The sequence below is a fragment of the Akebia trifoliata genome, unplaced genomic scaffold (assembly GCF_017979445.1).
Source record: "Akebia trifoliata isolate Shusen 1 unplaced genomic scaffold, ASM1797944v1 Contig01383, whole genome shotgun sequence".
Classification (NCBI taxonomy): Eukaryota; Viridiplantae; Streptophyta; class Magnoliopsida; order Ranunculales; family Lardizabalaceae; genus Akebia; species Akebia trifoliata.
In genome coordinates, this window is record NW_028237686.1 from 7,959 (window position 1) to 23,257 (window position 15,299).

A 15,299-nucleotide genomic window follows, 5' to 3' on the forward strand; every position below is an offset into this window, starting at 1 on the left:
TTTAAAAGCGCCTTTTCGTTTTTATTAGTAACTGTTTGCTTGAAATAGATAGTTGTATCTTTCCAAATGGGTTTCTCTCCTGAACCATTGCATTGTTTCTTTTGACTCCAAACCTTATGTCTGTTAGGCCTTCTTGCCTATACAAGACGCGAGCCCTTATGTCCTCTCGACTTCACTGCCTCTCTCTCTCTCTCTCTCTCTCTCCTTTTACTTGAGATTTTTATTGCTTTGATTTTTGACTATGGGCTAAAGATCAAACCTGGGGCTTTCCAAGTCTCTGTTTCACTGCAAAATAGTGATTAACAATAGTTCTATATGAGTTGTTGTATCTTGAGGGTGTATCGTCAAAGATTTTTTGCTTGCAGTAACATTGTTTTGCTGATGCAAGAAACATCTTAAATAGAGCAACCTTGTCTGCACCTCAGCCTAGTTCATCTTCAATTTTGATTGTAGGTTGTATTCAACATCTACTTCACAAGCAATTATTTGGAAAGCGATTGAGGTACCACACGAATTTATTTGCAAGATATCTAACAAGATCTCATGTTGCTTGAATTCGATTCCCCAATTCTATAGCTTCAGTAACAGCTCTTTGGCGTTCATCCGAGCTATCTTTGTCTCACTTCTCTTTATTGTCGCTTGTCGTTTTATCCGGTGAAGATAGAGTCAAAACAGGAAGAGATGCAGAGCCCCCTGTAGTTGGCTGGGGCCACTGCAAGGGAACTTAATGCAATTTCACCATTGCTAATCAAGGGATGTAGGGCAGCTTCCTCTTGGAGACAGATGGCAGCAACAACGAGTGCTTGATACAAACTTTTCATTGAGATGTCCCCTTGAAGAAGTGGAACTGTCGTTTGAAGCAACCTTTTTCGATCTTGAAAAGTGGTTGTCCCTGTACAAAGATTAGTTGGTAGAAGAGTTCTCCAGCAATCCAAATGTTCATTGACTTCATTCTACCAATCAAACCCAGCAGATTACATGGCCTCTTTAAGGTCTTCTATAGGATATTCTGAATTGTAGACAGACACTATGTAACAAGCAATTAAAAACGACTAAATATGTCGGAAAAAATGACGGTCTTTATCATTTTTTTTTTAATCCTTAACGGCAACTCTAATAGTCGATTATAAACAACTGATTCAATTCGTCATTAAATAAGTGAGAGCCACTATTGCCACACCTTTTACTAATGCTACACCAATTCCTATGTAAGAATTGCACACAGTGGTGTGGCGTTAATAAAATTTGGTGGCGTTAATAAAGCAATTTGTATGTTTTTCTCTAAAAACACCCTAGAATCGGAAATCTCAAATCACAAATCCAATTTACTCCTTTTCGATTTCCTCTCTCACGATTTTAGGGTTTGGGATTTTCGATCTCCTTTCACAATTCCTCTTTCGCAATTTAGAGTTTCGGACTTACGATCTTCTCTCTCACCGATTATAGGTTTTTTCTAACAAAAATTTAGAGCTAGGGTTTCGAATTCCTAAAGTCTTCAATAAGTTTTCCTTCTCATCTAAAGGGGTTACGAAACTAGGCGAGGTTCGATCGGCATCTTCTCCAACACAAGTAGCTCTCTCTCTCCATCTCCAGGCTGTTGTATTGTTAGCCTTAGGGATTCATTGTAGATCTGAGTATGAGGAGGTTGCTAGAGACTACAAGTTGAAGATCGAGTATGGGAAGGTTTGGGTTTCAAGTCTTATGAGTATTGGGATGAAACATTAAGGTTAAACCAATTAATACAATATGACGATGTTTTTTTTTTTATACGACACCATTTCAATCCAGTGTTCCTAGACATGAAATTTCTCTCAAAAATCCCCAATCATCCAAAAGTGCTATGAAATTTTGGAATCAAACTCCCCTCCCCCATCACATTGAATTTTTCAAAATTTTCTTGCAAGTTGATTTTCAACTAATTTTTGGAAAGTATCCAAAATTTTCGACGAAGTGGATAAAACCAAGCGAATCATGTAAAATCATCCACAAATAAAATATAATATTTGTATATTTGAACAGATGGCTTTGGTACAAGCCTTGTTAGCAATCTTCTATTTAATTCATGAAAAATTCATGAATTTTTCATTTTTTTCAATGAAAGTATGATTCTCTGGATTATAGAACTATTTTGAATAATTCACGCATTTTTAGCTTAAAAAGAATAAATGCCTTTTTTTACGACTTTTACAAATTTTTATAAAACTTGGTGGGAAAAAAACGCTTTTGTTACTTGTATGTTGCAAAGTGTAAACTTGTAAGTTGTGACATGTAGCACAAGTTGACTTAGAGGCGGTTATGCTTCAAAATTTTGGAGGGATCCACCTTTTTATGTCACAAATGTGTCTTTTATCTTTGAAAAAATAATGACATGGCCTTTTACATTTATTTCAGATTACATATTAATTTTTCAAATTGATGATTTGTTCCTTGACTTTGGTCTTCTTTTATAAATCAACGGAATAATAGCCTGCATGCCCTCATTATCACCACCATCATTATTACCATCACCAATATATCATCACTTTCACCATCACTATTAAGATCATTATCATATTACCGAATTTTTGGTTTCCAAATTTTTGAAATGAGTCGGAGAATATTAGCATGAAGCATATGTTGCATATTTTCCATTTATCAAATTTTTGAATTTTTTATTGGATTTTTGCAATCCAAAATTGAATAAAACTCGAATTTTTCACAAATTGAATTTTTGCCGTATTCTGAATTGCTGACAAGGGGTACAAGACCCAATGAATTTATGTTGTTGGATTCATAGTTTTTTTTTTATGACTTGAATCAAGAATGTGTAGAGTTTTTCCATTTCTGGTGAAACCTTAGCTAAAAGGCATTTTACTTTCTTGTAATAGTTAAATAGTCAAAGATTCTTTGATTTGTTTTCTCTTAAGAGTTGTAAAGACAATTCTTTAAACTTTTACCTGCATGTCGATCAGACACAAGGCTTGTTCTCAACTCTATGAATTTTTGTCTTTGTTTTTATTTTTATTTTTTTATGACGAGGGGACACAAATTTATTAGCAACACATCCAACTGCATCTCCTGTTGTCACTTGATCCCCCCTCATCAGCTGGGGCCACTGCAAGTGAACTTAATACATTTGCAACATCCCTAATCAAGGGACGTCCGGTAGCCCTGTTTAGGAGACACATGTCAGCAATAGCAAGCGCTTGATACAAACTTCTTATTGAGAAGTCCCCTTGAAGAAGTGGATCTGCCATTTGAGGGAATCTTTTTCAGTCCTTGAAAAGTGGTCGAGCCTGTTCAACAAAATAACAACATCAACACTGTAAAGATATGACTTTTAATCACAGTTTCAATCAACTCGAATATAAACTAGACATGTACGCATGATTGGACTTGGACAGATATATACGGACAAGGCTCACTCATCCTTAAAGTTGCTCTTGCAACATTATGAAAATGCGTGTAGAATCTCAACTTCCATGACTTATCAAAGAAATTTTACATACTAACAGAAAACCAACCAGTGAGATTCCATAAAAACTACAAAGATGTTACAAGCTTTTGATGGTAAAATGAGCCAAGTGTTCTATACTTGCTCAATAATACTTTTCCATCAAAAGCATGAGAACCTCCAGCTTAGGACCCCTGGACAACAAAAGCGCACGCCTTTGGGTACATTACGAGATGCAACCTTGAAGACATTCTTCACAAACGAGACAACTGTTTTGCGAACAGGTTGGTGCCAACACATATCTCCTTAGAAAAATATAATTGAAGACTACTAATTGGATTCTTTTAAGCAAACTAATTAGAGTAGCCAAGGACACTCAAAAGGTCCTCCGCCAGATCTCCTACTCACTATGTTGCTTTGATACTTGAGCAAGTTGATTTTAAGAGCGTTAGCTTAGACTGAATAAATTTACATGGGCAATTCATAAAAAATTGTCTGTCATGAGCCATATTTTTAACACAAAATGATGGGATGGACCTCATAAGAATTACGATTTGTCCCAACTCTTCTAGAAGCCATGGGAACTCTTATTAACTTCTTCTGAAACAATAGCTTTTATCCACAACAATTCCAAATTCCAATTCAGAAAAAAAAAAAAAAAAACCATCTAATGGATTCACATTCAAGCAAAGAGAAACAAAAAAAAGTAAAGAGCAAGTAAGAAAATTACCCAAGAAACTAAATTTTGCTCTTCTGCTGGCCTAGTGGTGTCGATGGCTCTTCGCCCTGTGATTAACTCGAGTAAAACAACTCCAAAACTGTAAACATCCGATTTCAAGGTCAGATGACCTGTTCTTGCATACTCCGGGGCACAATATCCAAGCGTGCCCACCACCCTCGATGATACATGAGTCTTATCTCCAGTAGGACCAAGCTTTGCAAGCCCGAAATCCGAGAGTTTCGGAATGAATCCTTCGTCCAACAAAATGTTGGACGATTTCAGATCACGATGTATAACAGGGGGATTGGCATTGTCATGCAAATATGCCAGACCTTTAGCGGCTCCTGCTGCTATTTTCATTCTTGTATACCAACCTAACGGCTTCTGGTCTGGTGCGAGATCTACAAACAAATATAAGATACGTATTGAAATATGTGGCGTGTATTGAATTATTGCAAATTCAAAGGAAGATTATTACTTACAATGTTTCCTTCAAAGAGATAATCACAAAATCAAAAGATTAAATATACTTGACATACCTAGAAGATGATCTTCTAGAGACCCAGTGGCATATATTCATAAACCAAAAGCCTCTGATCTCCATCAGCACAATATCCAATGAGATTAACTAGATTTTGATGGTGAAGACGATGTAGCATTGAAACCTCAACACGAAACTCTCTATTTCCTTGCAACCCATTCCTGTTAAGTTGCTTAATAGCCGCAAGCTGATCATAATGAACCAAAATCAATCCTAAGTTTCTTCAATTATTCCAAGGACTCAACTCATTCATAGTAGTTAATTTAGTCCTCATTTACCTGCCCACTCTCAAGGCATCCCTTGTAGACTTTTCCAAACCCACCAGCACCCAATAGACATTCATCTTGAAAATTCTTAGTTGCCAAGGCAAGCTCATGGAAGGTGAACGTTACTTCAATATGTTCAGGTGAGGTTTCTTGATTAGGATTCTCTGCAAAACAAAGTGTGGATCAATAAGTTTTTATGACCAAATAATTTTACACTTCTCAATCGATGTTTATAATAATTATGTCTGCTCAAACCTAGTTTTCTATCAAATTAAGCTCATTAATAGCCAATGACAGTAAGAAAGATCATATCCAAGTGCCTTACAAACTAAGAAGAATGAACCTAAAGGAAGTGAAATGTTTGCTGATCTTGAAGTGTTTCGAAGAGTAATGATTTTCTGACTCCCCCACGTAGTACACTAAAATTGCTCTCCTGATGTGGCATCTGCTAGATCCATAGATCTTTTTCCTCGGGATACACAACTACACATATTTATGGGGATGTGCAGATGTGTATCCCAATGCATAAAATACATGGTTCTAGCACATGCCATGCCAGGAGAGTATTTTGAATATGCCACATGGGGGAGTCCGATTATTACGACTCGTGTTTTGAAACTGATTATAATTGAATTTGAATTTTTTTTTCCTTTTTCTAAAGAATAGAGTCTGAATAATACTGCATTTAACAATAATAACTTTCCTCTCAAAGAAATAACATCTACATCGTACTTTTTTTACTCAAAGAACTATGTATCGATGCAAATCCTATAGCTATTAATTTCTAGTCTCATTTTATTGAAACCAGTCTGGCACAAATAACTTTACAAGTTACAAGGAATCATAAAATCATAGATCTCAATCTTGTGTTTGATGGAGAGCCTCAAACCTCGTTTGAGGTTAGGGAAATCTCATGGTACCCATTATTATTCTCTTTTCTTTTGCTTTTCTGTAAGTTTCATATGCTTTTAATGAATTTGTTGAAGGTTTTAACTACAATGTTAAATTAATTGGCAGATCCGAATAGAGCGGAGAGCGTATGTGAAGGTTGGGAAGAAGGGATGATATATTTCGCTCTTACCTACAAATACCTTGCTTACTTCAACCATTATGTTGTCCAAAACTCCAAATCTAAAGAAAATCAACGCACTCCTGCCTAGTAAAGTTCCTTCTCTTTTCCAATAATTTCCAATTTATTAATTACCTCGTATAATGCCTAGTGTAACTATAGTATGTTGACCATGGAGTATAATATCCTCCTTACGCATTGTACATGTTAGAATGCATGATAGTCCCACATTGCCTGTGGGAGCCCAATCCATGGGTCTATAGAGAGAATAAGTTTTTCACATAAGATAATATGGAGTTATGGAGTAGTATATCACTTTTGTATTTCTCACTTGCCTACATCTTTGCTTATCTGATGTACAAAATCTCATAGTTTTGTTATTTATGCACACGTGTCGATTATGAGAATTGACGATTATTTAGTTTAATTCCTTGGATCACATATTCATCCTTGCATGGGTAGTAGCTCTATCGGACCATACACACTGTTTCCCTTGACACTTCTTGATTGTGTTTGCTTTCTTATGATGTTTAGCTACTTTTTCCCATCCGCATAAATAGTTTGTTGCCTACTCTATTTACAACTTTTTGTGCTTGGCTTGAATTGGCTTAGACATGTTGGTTTGACCATCTTACCCATAAATGAACACTTAAAATAGTTCAATTTCTACATTTTGATGATTCTCACACTCCCAACATAAATCCATTGTAGCACTTTAGGTCACTCCCAACATAGAATCATGTTTTAGCACTTTCAGTAACTAAGTTTTAAACTAACTACTATTGGCATCTGCTTTGTGTATTTTCTAAGTATTGAGCAATGAACATTCGCTGTGGTATATCAAAATAACTGGTTCTTATGCTAGTGGGTTATGGTTGCTTATAACCGTTCTTCATTAGTGGAGGACTGCTCGATTACAACTAACCAAGTTAGCCTGGAATTGATTTTCTATCAACTTGTTTTTTGATTTGCTATTAATATTTATAAATATACAATTCTTGAAGATCTTGATAGTGTTTTGCCTTCATATAATATTTCTTATTTTTTAACATTTGTGAATAAAGTCTAGCTATGTTCTTCTATTACTTGGGTTGATATCTTGATGTACCAAACCTTTTCCGTGTAGGTACGAGAGTGCTATTAGGATTTCCTTGAGAACAGTGGCAAGTAGGGGAAATCCAAACATTGAGGAAATAAGAGGACACGATAGAACGGAGAGAGCCAGAAGAGATCAAAGGCATCACGACCATTTGCTTCTAATTGTATTTTATTTCTAAGCAATTATGTGACGTAATTTCATTTGTAAGTGCCCAATTGCTTCAGTTAGAGATTGTTTAGTAATGAAATTTCAATATATAATATGATTTTGAATTGTTTAATTTAATTTGGAGCTTGTTTTATGATTTTTGTTTTGTTTTTTATTTTTCTGAATTTTTTTATTTATTACTATTTCATTTTTTGTAATTGGTGAATTAGAGGACAGTTCCATTGCTTGTTAAACCTCTATATTCGACAGCCATACTCTAGGGATTTTGTTTTTATTTTTTTGAAGCTCATTCTCTAATAATTTATAGTTCAGGACCGTAAAAAAAAAAAAAAAATTCTACAAGAAAATATTTGACAAGCATATTTGATGAGATGGTCTGTCAAATTTCTCAAAATTTGACGGGCTGAGACCATCAAATATGGGTTTTTTTTCACATAGTGTATAGTACTAGTCAAACAGATGTCCATATCAAAAGTTACACCATAAAAGCTATGATTTGTTTTTGCACCAAAACAAATGTGGATGGAGGTAGTGAGAGTAGAAATGGACACATTTGAACTAATAGAAGATAGTATTTTTTAAGGAAAGGCTTTGAGTACGATTCTCTTCCACATATGCTAAGGCAAACCAATTACTCACCGAACGGTGAAATGGATTCTTCAGGAGAAGTGGTAGCAACTGTAGCCTCTTGCTACTATTTATTCTCTTTGATGACTTCTTCTCATGGGCAGAGAAACACGGAAAGCAATTTATGAGTCGATAAACCCATAAATTCTTTTTGAATTCTTAGATATGGAACCTTTAAAATCTTAGGGCATGTTTGATTGCAAGTAGAAAAATTATTTGGCAAATCATTTGTCACCAAGTAAATCCTTTTCCTCTATTTGAGTATAACATGGAAAATCACGCGCAAAAATTCCATTAAATTGGGTGTATAAGTTTACTTATTTGAGTAAGTCTGGCCTTACTAACGGGTCGTTGAGCTCACCTTGTGACTTTCAAAAACACGATTCAATGTCACGGTGATGTAGAGGAAAAAATTCTATGAACTTTAAAGAAAAAAAAAAAAAACCTTGAAAAAGGTTATTTTTCATTGTTAGATTTTAATTTTAAATTTGGGAGTTCGATGGGAGTTTGGTAACCGTCTATTCTTAAAACCTTGGATCAAGTAAAAAAAAAAAATCAATTTTTTTTAGGATTTGAGTATTTCCATGAAATCAAGAGGGCTATGGTGTTGGATTGCCAATTTGATACATATTTGAGCTTCACGACCCTAGTAAGACTTGAAATCTTATTTAGTTCTCCCTTTTTTTAAAAACAATTAAATTAGAAGAAGGTATGAGCAGTTTCATATGTATCCAAAGAGTTTATTTGTAATTTAAAATATTGATCACAGGATTTTAAAGATTACACTACCAAAAAAAAAGAAATATTTTTAATAGATTTGAAAATGAAACAAATCATACCTTCCATGTTGTCTTCTTGAACATAGTGATTGAGGTCAAGTCCACTGTTCATGGTTATCCTATTTGTGATTTGTTCCTGAACATAGTCATTGCGGTCAAATCCACTGTTCGTTGTAACATTATAATATGTGTTGAGCTCTTGATGATCAATGCGATGGTTCAAACCAAAGCCATCACTGTTGACCGTAGGCTTAATGTATGTGTTGAGCTCTTGATGATCAATGCGATGATTCAAGCCAAATCCGCTGTTGGCCGTAAGATTATTAAATGTGTTGGACTCATCAATTTGGTGGTTCAAGCCAAATCCACTATTGGTAGTTGAACTATCCATATTAATGTATAGTGGATATTTAATATTGGGGTTGATTATGATCTATTTGGGTTCTCTATTTTTATAATTAGAAGGCTCAATCTGCAAAGAAGAAAACAAATACACCTTAGAGATTGTGAAAACTGAAAAAAAGATATATGAGTACTGATAATCTGATTTAGCCACGTGACAACTCAATCAACTTACCTCATATGACAAGTTTGAGAATCATAGATGTGCTCTCCTCGGGATACAAAACTACGGTTCCCCATAAAAAGGTGCAGTTTTGTATAAGAGGAGAACACATTACGGTTTGCAAGCCTGGCATGTCAGATAAGTCGATTGAGTATGCCACATGCCTAAGTCAGATTATCACTGACTCAAAATATAAATGGTGAAAAAGGCTAAAATTCAAATAAAATCACTCAACTACTATCAATTTTTTACAATCAAACAAAAAATATCACTCCCTCTTTTCTTTTCTTTTTTTGGTTGATTTATTAAAAGATGCTCTCAAAAGTGTAGACTATTCATTTTAATTTTGAAAATGGTAAATTACTATTTTTGAAATTAAACTATTTTACATAAATGGCAAAAATTATTATATAAATCATAAATATTTTTTTCGCTACAATTTTAATAAAAATAATTTAAAAAAAATTCGCCTTATAAAGTAGTAAATTTGCCCATACTAACGTAAGATAGTTTAATTCCAAAAATTATAATTTACCATTTTCTGAATTAAAATGAGCATTGTATCATATATGTAGAAGCAGAAGATGTCGTTGGAGAGAGAGAGAGAACCTGTATTTGGGTGGGAGATTCCTCCATATATATATAAAATCGATCATCTAAAAGTCAACTCATGAGGAAAACGAATACGGAGTTCGTCGAAGCTACCCAGAAATTACTACTTTTTGGACGATTATGCGTCGAAGCTACACAGAAATTAAGTACTTTTTGGATGAGTAGGGATCCACAACGGTGTCCGTTCGAAACGAAGGTCATGTGGTACCCCATTTTGAGAGAGAGAGAGAGAGAGAGAAAACCTGTATTTGGGTGGGAGATTCCTCCGTATATATAAAATTCATCTTCTGAAAGTCAACTCATGAAGAAAACGAATACGGAGTTCGTCGAAGCTACCCAGAAATTAAAGTACTTTTTTTTTATTTTATATTATCAGTTTGATTGGTGATGTGAATCCATTCATTATTAAGCTTTGTCTTAACTCTTAAGAATGATTTATAATCGTTGGATTTAAATTCTTTGTTTGAGAATATTTGAGGTACTCAACGTTTCAAAATTAATGACAAGTCTCTTGACTATGGTCATCTCTTATAGGCCAATGAAAAAATAGATATGGATGAAAAAATAATTCTTAACTTTCTCTTTCTAAAATTATAATCTTCAACTCACATAGATGATGATGTACAACAAAGATGATGATGGAGATAAATATAATCATCATCATCATCAAATTAATTAAATTTATTAAAATATATAAATAATTTTTCAATAATTAAAATATAATTTTAAAACTTGACTTGAATGTTCATCGAATTGATTCAACCCAAAATTTAGCAAGTCAACTCAAATGAGTCAAATAAGATTATATTGAATTTATAAATAATTTTTAATAATTCATCGAATTGATTCAATCCAAAATTTAGCAAGTTGACTCAAATGAGTCAAATAAGATTATATTGAATTTATAAATAATTTTAATAAATAATATTTATTTTTCACATAATATTAATTATCAAATAAAGTTTTCAAATTTTTTATTTAACTTGATATATTTTTAGATCAAACTATTTATAAAGTTATTAAAAGGGTATTTCACGTATTTCTCTTAAAAAAATCTTCAAAAGATTCTTTATAAGTTAATAATTTGTTAAGTGAAGCTTAAATGGTTCATATTCTTTTCTAGAAGACTATTCGATACATATTCTTGATAAAGAGTCCTTCATTTTCTTTGTTAGGTGAGCAAAGAAAATATGTCATTTTCAAAACAAAAATGATTAGTGCATCATTTGTGGAATTTTCAACTTTTTCTCTATTGATTTGGTAATTCCCTCCTCCATTTTCTTTGTTAGATGAGCACGGGGTTGGTGATCAGCCAAGTGAATCAATGAGGTTTGATATTTCTGAATCATCGGATCAACAGTACTCCTCAAGTCTTTACTAACTAACAAGATAACAATCCAAATAACAACAATTCTTAATTATCATAAGGGTCAAATAAAACATGAATTCCATTTAAGAGCATCAGAAATCATACCAGCATATAATAATAATACACTATAAATTTGAACTGAAATTAAACCTTAAACATTAAAATTTAAAGATACCCTTAGATGAAATTTTAACTTAGGAGATATTTAGAAGCAAATATGTTGTTGGAAGAAGAGAGAGAACCTGTATTTTGGGTGGGAGAAATTAAAATTTATTTTCTTAAAGTCAACTCATGAGGAAAACTAATATGGACTTCGTCGAATCTGCCTAGAAATTAAGTACTTGAAATTGATTGTTGGCTGATGGATTTAAAAATCTATTAAAGGTCTAGAGTTTTGTTGACTTTGAGAAAATAAACTATTATGAACTTGGAGTTTATATGGAATTATACTTAGGAATTGATTGTTGCCCAGATGGATTTAGAATCTATTAAACATCTGGAGTAAAAAAATTTTGCCCACATCCACCAATCACGTGTATTGAATGGCATTTCTAATTTATAAAAGTATCTTTTTTAGTTAAAAAACTACCCTTGTATGCTTGGCATGGCAAAGCATCGAGGGATCTGTGAGAAAAAAATGATTTGGTTTAGAGATTTGTGGAGTGTGATTTTGGTGACCCCCACTTTAGAGACTCCGCAAACCCATTGGTCCACAGATTTTCTCTCGCACACTGAATTTGTTCTTCCAAAACTAAACTCAATCATTAATAGTAATTTAACGGTAACAAATATGATTACAAAATCTTTAGGACTTTAAACGTGTTAAATAAGTTACTATTATATAAAAAAAAACTTTTTTTTTTTATATTTTCTTTTAACAATTAAGTCTATAAAAAAAAAAAAATTAATACTTAATAAACCATAGTTTCTTGCATCCATAAAAAGAGAGCTGCCATTTGCACCCCAACTTTACTTATTACACCTCAATTAAAAAAAAAAGTAAATAATTGAGAATAAGTAAAAGTTGGGGTGCAAATATAAACTCTCTCTCTCTGCTAATTTTTTTATTTTCTTTTTTACATGAGATAATTTGAATGACTACTATAATGTTTTTGTATTGTTGAGATTATAATTTTAGCCAAACCTTTGTAACCATAATATTTATATTAAAAAAAAAGACTCCAAGCTCCAAGTAATTCTCCCTTAAGTCGAGTCAGTCGACAACTTATGAGTTGACCTAGACAAAGTAAATAAAAAATAATTAAAAAAATCTTTAATAATGTTAATATATTAAAAATATTTATTTTTGTTCTATATATATGTTTTGCTTGACTTGATGCATTTGAAATTGACCCGGACTGAGCTGACAAGTTGACTCATTATTTTTGGAGTTGGTTTAGTAAATTGATTATGAATTTTCTTGAAGGATTAATGTAACTCTTGTTGTGCCAAAACCAACTTATCGTGACTATGGTTAATATTTGTATTAAGGATTCAAAATTTATCCTCAAGTTGTAAATAAAAAATTGACATTCGTACAATTACAATTAACAGAATCATAAACTTCACATTCATTACTTCTAAAAAAATGCACATAAGAATAAAAAATGTATGGTCTACTAAAAAAAATTGGGAAAAGATTTAGAGTTCCAACTTATGTAAGAAAAAAAAGACTATCAAGAAGATTGCGGATGATGAAGAGAGAGGTGAGAGCAACGATCCAATTCTTACTTTAAATTAGTATAATCATTGAGGTTATTTTTGGAAAAATAGAAACCCAACATTTATTTATCACACACCAATTTCTTAGGTATTTATCACACCCAATTAAAGAGGAGAGAGAAAGAGTTCATATTTGCACCCCAACTTTTACTTATTATTAATCATTTACTTATTTTTTTTAATTAGGGTGTAATAAGTTGGGGCGTGAATAGCAGCACTCTTTTTATGGATGCTAGAAACCATGATTTTTTTAGTATTAATTTGTTTTAAAGAATTAATTGTTAAAAAAAAAATAGTTTTTTTTTTCGTATAGAGTTCTAAAGATTTTGTAATCTTATTTGTTACCCTTAAATTACTATTAATGATTGAAGTTGTTTTTGGAAGAACAAAATCACAGCTTGTGAGAGAAAATCTGTTAAATTTTCTATGCCACGTGAACGAATGGATATGCAGGATCTCTAGAGTGGGGGTTGCCAAAATCGCACTCAGTCTATAGAGCTTGTTGGTGACTTGTACATATATCGGTGCTTCACATCTTTTATTTATTATTATATATATGGGAAATGTTCAGCAACAAACATTTTGGCAAAACATTTTTCAAAATATGGGTTAGAGGTTTTGGAATTGGCTGATTTTTGGTGAGGATGATCTCTACGGTGAGGAGATAATCATCACCAAAAATCAGCCCATTCCAAAACCTTTTACCCATCAAAAATGGCTTACAAAAAATGGACGGTCCACGATTTCCCAACTTGTAAACATGGGGTTAGAAGTTTTTGAAATGGGCTGATTTTTGATGAGGATGATCTCCTCACCATAGAGATCATGCTCATCAAAAATCAGCCCATTCCAAAACCTCTAACCCATGTTTTGAAAAATGTTTTGCCAAAATGTTTGCCAAATGTTTGTTGCTGAAAGGGACCCTATATATATATATATATATATATATATATATATATATGGGTAGCGTTCAATGGCCAACAATTTGGCAAACACATTTTTCAAAACATGGGTTAGAGGTCTTGGAATGGACTGATTTTTGGTGAGGATGATCTCTACGGTGAGGAGATCATCATCACCAAAAATCAGCCCATTCCAAAATTTCTAACCCCATCAAAAATGATTTACAAAAAATGGACGATTCACGATTTTTCAACTTGTAAACTGGGGCTAAAAGTTTTGGAATAAGCTGATTTTTTGTGAGGATGATCTCCTCACCGTAGAGAACATCCTCACCAAAAATCAGCCCATTCCAAGACCTCTAACCAATGTTTTGAAAAAGTGTTTGCCAAAATGTTTGCCAAACTGTTGGCCATTGAACGGGACCCTATATATGGGTGGCGTTCGCGGGCTAACGTTTTAGCAAACTTTTTTTAACCGTTGGATCTAACGTAATCGAACGGATGTTATTTAATTTCACGCGTTATAATAAGAAGTTACATATTTATAGCGCCATCCCTTAAAAATTGAGTATTTTATGCTTCCTCCCTCTCCTCTTTAAACCAGAGAGAACAGGACTCTCTGTTCTCTCTCTCTCTTTGAACTCTCTCTTCTCTTCGCTCCCTCTCACTCGCTCTCACCTTCTCTCTCACTCTCGCCCTCTCTTACTCTCTCTCTCTCTCTCACTCTCGCTGCCTCTCTCTCTCACTTACGCTGAAACCCTCGCATTGAAACCCATTGACGAAACATGATTGGCTGACCTTGCTGCAACTCCATCGACGAAACATGAACGGCTGACCTCGCTGCAACTCCATCAACGAAACATGAACGCTGAAACCCTCTCTCTCACATGAACACGAACGTTGCAACTACCTCACCCTCGCACGATCTCATTTCGTTGCAAAACTCTTCTCTAGGGTTTCGACTGCGATTAAGTTCGAAGAGAGACGATGGAGAGAGAGTTCTTGACGATGGAGAGAGAGAGAACTCTCTTTTATGTTCGATTGGGTTTTAAAAGAGGAGGGAGGAAACACTAATTATTATGAAAGAGAGGGATGGCGTGGCAAATAAGTTATACTTTTATAACTTAACCGATCAGCTGTTATTTTGAATCTAGTCCGTCCGATTATCCTATATCCAACGATTGAAAAAAGTTTGCCAATCCGTTTCCCAAACCGTTAGCCAGCGAACGCCCCCCTACATATATAGGGGGTGATTCAAGGGCCATATGTAAAAACATATGAAAAAACAATGGTTTTTCAAATAAGAGTTAAAGGTTTTGGATTGAGCTGATTTTTTGCAAGGATGGTCACTATGATGAAAAGATCATCCTCACAAAAACAGTTCAATCAGAAACTTCTAAATCCATCAAAAGTGATTTACAAATTA

General features: G+C 33.6%; 1 pseudogene across 1 annotated transcript; it reads right to left on the reverse strand.

Annotated features, from left to right (window-relative positions):
• Nucleotides 1–3,028: 3,028 nt before the first annotated feature.
• Nucleotides 3,029–9,169, reverse strand: LOC147380491 (putative serine/threonine-protein kinase PBL7; annotated as a pseudogene). The gene is made up of 5 exons (XR_015175296.1): nt 8,764–9,169; nt 4,974–5,125; nt 4,694–4,882; nt 4,164–4,555; nt 3,029–3,275 (listed from the first exon to the last, which is right to left on the reverse strand). The product of XR_015175296.1 is annotated as a putative serine/threonine-protein kinase PBL7 (transcript).
• Between the last annotated feature and the right edge of the window lie 6,130 nt (nt 9,170–15,299).